The sequence below is a fragment of the Salvelinus sp. IW2-2015 genome, unplaced genomic scaffold (assembly GCF_002910315.2).
Source record: "Salvelinus sp. IW2-2015 unplaced genomic scaffold, ASM291031v2 Un_scaffold6620, whole genome shotgun sequence".
Taxonomy (NCBI): Eukaryota; Metazoa; Chordata; class Actinopteri; order Salmoniformes; family Salmonidae; genus Salvelinus; species Salvelinus sp. IW2-2015.
The window spans coordinates 12,740-19,202 of NW_019947882.1; the positions used below are offsets into that span (position 1 = coordinate 12,740).

The window sequence follows — 6,463 nt, forward strand, 5'->3', positions numbered from 1 at the left end:
TGGCATAAGGGAACGATGAGCAGATAAGAGGCCACCCGTAATTTCGATTAAGACAATGAGCGAGCTAGGACGGACGTAGTCAATATAACTATTTGTTCAGCACTTTTGAAATGTACAGCGACAGAATTCAGAACATGGGCTGTTCAGACAGTGTTCTCCTGAACACCAGGTCAGAACCGTAGGATAAATAAAGGGGGCATATAAGTAGACAATGAAAGCTCTTACAATACTCGATGATGACATTTCTCTAAACAGGCTACATGTGCACCACCAAGTCAGAACAGTAGGCTAACTTATGAGGGGGAAGGGACATATCTCCATGGCATATTAAATAATTTATGCAGCAGAATACAATATATTTTTGGACTCACTTGAACAGGAAGGTGGCGCAGCGGTTCTTCTTGTGGGAAAATTTTGTCATCAAAGTCTGGCATTCTCTGGAATTATGCTGCTTTCAAGACAACTGGGTTGAATCATGACGTCAGTGATCTTCAGGTCGGAGCTCTAGAAAGAGGCCCAAGTTTCCGATTTGGAATTCCGAGTTTGATTCAAAGCGTATTTTCCCAGTCGGAGCTCGTTCCCGATGATGGCCGCTTGTCTAGCTTGCTGGCTAAGATTTGGAAAGTCCAATTAAAGCTGCTGTAGATAGAACGTGATTTGATGTCATTTTATTTGTGGCCAATGACTTGAGTCTCTTGGATGGGCACTTCTAATGAACTCTACGGCAGCATCCAAGGGGCTTGAGTTTTCAAGCTCTCTCTGTAGATTTTGCGGTGATATAGTGTCCCCCATGAGTGAATCGACACACAGCCAACATACGAGACACTGAGAAATACATCGCTCCACCATTCTGTTATTTCGCTGGCTGACCGCCCACTACAGAAAGCACTGAGCTAGGCTGAAAACCTGCATTTTGGAGCTGCCTGACTCAAGAAGCAACCGTTGTTTGTATGCGGCTTTATTAACTTACATTTTATTTATTTTTTTACAATGTTTGCAAACTGATATGTGACATGTATTAATGTAAAAAATAACATGAAAAACAGACTATTTTAATTGTTTTGCTAAACAGGTGGTCTCAAAACAGGTGGGGCTCACCTGCCCTGAATGATAGGCCGCTACAGGGTATATGTGACCAATAGGATGCATATCTGTATTCCCAGTCATGTGAAATCCATAGATTAGGGTCTAATGAATTATTTCAATTGACTGATTTCCTTACATGAACTGTAACTCAGTAAAATGGTTAAATTGTTCCGTTTTATTTTTGTTCAGTGTATATTCATAATTGTGCACATTTTCACATAATTATTCATTTACAAAGTATACTGGACGAAACTATTATTCTGAAGGATTTCAAAAAATCCGCGACACGGAAGTAGTTCGTTTTTCTTGCCGGTTCACGGCGGTGTAAATAAACAATGCCGTTTGTTTGGCCGTAGAGGGTCTGGCTGCAACATTCTGCTGTCATCGAAGCGCAGGACTGAAATCTGCTGCAAGACAAATAGAGATATCATTACTTTTTGAGTGGACTGAGTCGGTGAGTTTGCTACCTAGAGTATGGGACAAATGTCACAGAAAAACAGTTAGCCAGTGCGCAGCTAGCTAGCCAACAACGACTATGCTAACAAGCATTATCATAGCTAGACGAACGTCAGAAGAAGCAGGCCGCTAGCGTATTACCAATGCAAAGACGTTTGGATCGGGCTGTTCTCCTTGGGGCCAAGGTCGAACACAAGCAAACTTCAGATTTACATTTTGGCATTAGCAAAAGTGACAAGTTGTCATTGAGCCAGCTGATCAACTAACGTTAGCTAAAGTTCGCTAGCTAGCTGTAGCTTGTTTGAAAACAGTACGAAAGTTAGCTGTTGGTAGCTGGTACCCAAGTCTGCATGCTTGCTAATGTGATCCTCCAGACCTGTTGTGTTGTGATCCTCGGGCCTGTTGTGTTGTGATCCTCCGGGCCTGTTGTGTTGTGATCCTCCAGGCCTGTTGTGTTGTGATTCTCGGCTGTTGTGTGTGATCCTCCAGGCCTGTGTGTTGTGATCCTCCAGGCCTGTTGTGTTGTATCCTCCAGGCTGTTGTGTTGTGATCCTCCAGCCTGTTGTGTTGTGATCCTCCAGGCCTGTTGTGTTGTGATCCTCCGCTTTGTTGTGATCCTCCTGGCCTGTGTGTTGTGTGATCCTCCTGGCCTGTTGTGTTGGTGATCCTCCTGGCCTGTTGTGTTGTGATCCTCCTGCCTGTTGTTTGTGATCCTCCTGGCCTTTGGTTTGATCCTCCTGCCTGTTTGTGTTGTGATCCTCCTGGCCTGTTGTGTTGTGATCCTCCTGGCCTGTTGTGTTGTGATCTCCTGGCTGTTGTGTTCTGACCCTCCAGTCCTGTTGTGTTCTGATTCTCCAGGTTCCTCAAGCCATGCACTGCAGCTGCGTATGGAGCTCCAGGGACTCTGTCCCGGCCCTGTTCCCTAGGCTACTGTCCCATGCAGGATGCTGGGCTCCGGGGACCAGGCCTAGGGGTCTTCTGGAGCCCCCCCGGAGCCTGTCCTCGGCTGTAGAGACCACGCAGCCCATCCCCCTGCCAGCCAAGCCCGGGTGGTGATCTGTGGAGGGGCATCGTAGGGACGTCTGTGGCCTATCACCTGGCCAAGCTGGGCTGGACTGAGATCGTACTATTGGAGCAGGGAAGGTAGGAGAGGCTAAATTATGTGGTCTGTGTACAAAAGAGGGGGTGCATGTTTCCATAACACTTTATTTGTGGGAAGGTGGACAATATGTCATGATTTGATGAGGTCGTTGTTTTTACTGGGCTTGTCAGGTGGTGATGGGAGACCAATACAGTAAAAGACTAGCCTACGAGACCTTATTGTAATCAATGATAACATCTAGGAAGCAGAAGGAAGCACAGTCTTATGTCTCGTTACTCACCCTGCTGGTTGTGATCCTCTGTCTGTGTTAGACAGGGGGGAAAGTAGATGGTGTTTCCTACTGCTATGGGATCCTCTGTCTGTGTTAGGCAGGGGGGAAGTAGATGGTGTTCCTACTGCTATGATCCTCTGTCTGTGTTAGGCAGGGGGGAAAGTAGATGGTGTTTCCTACTGCTATGGGATCCTCTGTCTGTGTTAGGCAGGGGGGAAAGTAGATGGTGTTTCTTACTGCTATGGGATCCTCTGTCTGTGTTAGGCAGGGGGGAAAGTAGATGATATTTAGTTCTCAAATAAATAATGAAACATGTTCAATTAGGTTTAAATAATACAAAAACACAGTGTTGAGAAGAAAGTAAAAGTGCAATATGTGACATGTCAGAAAGCTAACGTTTCAGTTCCTTGCTCAGAACATGAGAACATATGAAAGCTGGTGGTTCCTTTTAACACGAGTCTTCAATATTCCTTAAAGAAGTTTTAGGTTGTAGTTATTATAGGAATTATAGGACTATTTCTCTCTATACCATTTGTATTTCATATACCTTTGACTATTGGATGTTCTTATAGGCACTATAGTATTGCCAGCCTAATCTCGGGAGTTGATAGGCTTGAAGTCATAACAGCACAATGCATGAAGCACAACGAAGAGCTGCTGGCAAACGCAGGAACGTGCTGTTTGAATGAATGCTTACGAGCCTGCTGCTGCCTACCACCGCTCAGTCAGACTGCTCTATCAAATCATAACTTATTAAACATAATAACACACAGAATACGAGCCTTAGGCATTAATATGGTCGAATCCGGAAACTATCATCTCGAAAACAAAACGTTTATTCTTTCAGTGAAATACGGAACCGTTCCGGGTTTTATCTAACGGGTGCATCCATAAGTCTAAATATTCCTGTTACATTGCACAACCTTCAATGTTATGTCATAATTATGTACAATCTGGTAAATTTATTACGGTCTTTGTTAGGAAGAAATGGGTCTTCACACAGTTCGCAACGAGCCAGTTGGCCAAACTGCTGCATATAGCCTGACTCTGTTGCACGGAACGCAAGAGAAGTGACACAATTTCCCTAGTTAAAAGAATTCATGTTAGCAGGCAATATTAACTAAATATGCAGGTTAAAAATGTATACTTGTGTATTGATTTTAAGAAAGGCATTGATGTTTATGGTTAGGTACATTGGTGCAACGACAGTGCTTTTTCGTGAATGCGCTTGTTAAATCACCTGTTTGGCGAAGTTGGCTGTGATTCAATGATAAATTAACAGGCACTGCATTGATTATATGCAATGCAGGACAAGCTAGATATCTAGTAATATCATCAACCATGTGTAGTAACTAGTGATTATGTTAGATTGATTGTTTTTTATAAGATAAGTTTAATGCTAGCTAGCACCTTACCTTGGCTCCTTGCACCACTCGCGTAACAGGTGGTCAGCCTGCCACGCAGTCTCCTCATGGAGTGCAATGTAATCGGCGGTCCAAAAATGCAGATTACCGATTTGTTATGAAAACTTGAAATCGACCCTAATTAAACAGCCATGCCGATTAATCAGTCTACTCTAGTGTGTTATAAACTGGACTTTCCGGTGGTAATTTAGTTGTTGTACCTAACATGTTGTCCTCATTCTTCTGTGTGCCTAGGCTGTGTGCTTGTACCGGCTGTTCCAGGGTTGAGATGTGGAGGATGGTGGTGCCAGATTGACAACAGGGCCAGTTCTCGGCCAAGATGACCTCTTAAGGGGCCTAATGTTACTCTTTARKGTCCAAGGCCCTTATGTTATGTTCAGAGGTAGASTGGCTCTGGAAAACAAAACTCCCCCTAAACATGAATCAGATTCTCAAATGCGATACAGTTCTAGAAACATAAACCCCTTTACTTTCAAATCACATCGAAATAATTTCACAAATCCAAAATACACATTTCCTGTTTCCTGTAAAGAGCTTCAGGAAAACATTTCAGGGCATCTGTACTTTATTTATATTTTTACAACTTTTACGTCACTACATTCCCGAAAGAAAATGTAATTTTTACACCATACATTTTCCTTGACACCCAAAAGTACATTTTGAATGCTTAGCAGGACAGGAAAAATGGTCTAATTTACACACTTATCAAGAGAACATGGTCCTCCCTACTGCCTCTGATCTGGTGGACTCACTAAACACACATGCTTAGTTTGTAAATTATGTCTGTAAATAAATTTAAAAAACAAGAAAATGCTGCCGTCTGGTTTGCTTAAAATGAAATAATTTAAAATGATTTATACTTTTACTTTTGATACTTAAGTATATTTTAGCAATTATATTTACTTTTTATACTTATGTATATTTAAAACCAAATACTTTTACTCAAGTAGTATTTCACTGTGTGACTTTCACTTTTACTTGAGTCATTTTCTATTAAGGCATCTTTACTTTTACTCAAGTATGACAATTGAGTACTTTTTACACTACTGCTGTACACTGCTTTGAGCAGCTCTATCCCAGTTGCAGCCGACAGTATATTTCAGTGACAACATGTTTTCTGGCGGCCTGCTTCCATTACACACAGGTGTTAGGCGCATGCTAGATATCTAATTAGCACAGGTGGTGTCTCGGTGGTCCGTCAACATGCGCTGTAACATGGATTCATTTCAACTGGATACAGCAGATCGTCTAGATGACAGCATCAACAGAGAAAACACCTCCCTCCACTCTAACACCATCTGATTCCTAATTAAAAGATGGGGAAACCTCCTCCACTCTAACACCATCTGATTCCTAATTAAAAGATGGGGAAACCTCCCTCCACTCTAACACCATCTGATTCCTAATTTAATATAAAAAGATGGGAAACCCCTTCCACTCTAGCACCATCTGAATTCCTAAATTAAAAGATGGGGAAACCCCTCCACTCTAACACCATCTGATTCCTAATTAAAAGATGGGGAAACTGACTCCCTCCACTCTAACACCATCTGATTCTAATTAAAGATGGGGAAACTTTCAAACCTCCACTCTAACACCATCTGATTCCTAATTTAAAAGATGGGGAACCTCCCTCCACTCTAAAACACCATCTGATTCCTAATTAAAGATGGGAAACCTTCTGAAACCCCTCCGTCTAACACAATCTGATTCCTAATTAAAAGATGGGAAAACCTTCCTGAAAACCTCCTCCACTCTAACACCATCTGATTCCTAATTAAAGATGGGAAACCTCCTCCACTCTAACACCATCTGATTCCTAATTAAAGATGGGGAAACTTCCCTCCACTCTAACACCATCTGATTCCTAATTAAAAGATGGAAAAACCTTTCTGAAAACCCCTCCAGTCTAACACCATCTGATTCCTAATTAAAAGATGGAAAAACCTTTCTGAACGCCCCTCCAGTCTAACACCAATCTGATTCCTAATTAAAAGATGGGGAAACCTCCTCCACTCTAACACCATCTGATTCCTAATTAAAAGATGGGGAAACCTCCCTCCACTCTAACACTCATCTGATTCCTAATTAAAAGATGGTGGGAACCCCCTCCAAGCTCTAAAC

The 6,463-nt window shown here is 42.4% G+C and overlaps 1 long non-coding RNA gene across 1 annotated transcript; it reads right to left on the reverse strand.

Moving 5' to 3' along the window:
* Window positions 1–5,391: 5,391 nt before the first annotated feature.
* On the reverse strand, window positions 5,392–6,432 carry LOC139026985 (uncharacterized). Its single transcript, XR_011479004.1, has 2 exons — window positions 6,179–6,432; window positions 5,392–5,665 (listed from the first exon to the last, which is right to left on the reverse strand). It is a non-coding gene; the product is annotated as an uncharacterized lncRNA (long non-coding RNA).
* Window positions 6,433–6,463: the final 31 nt, after the last annotated feature.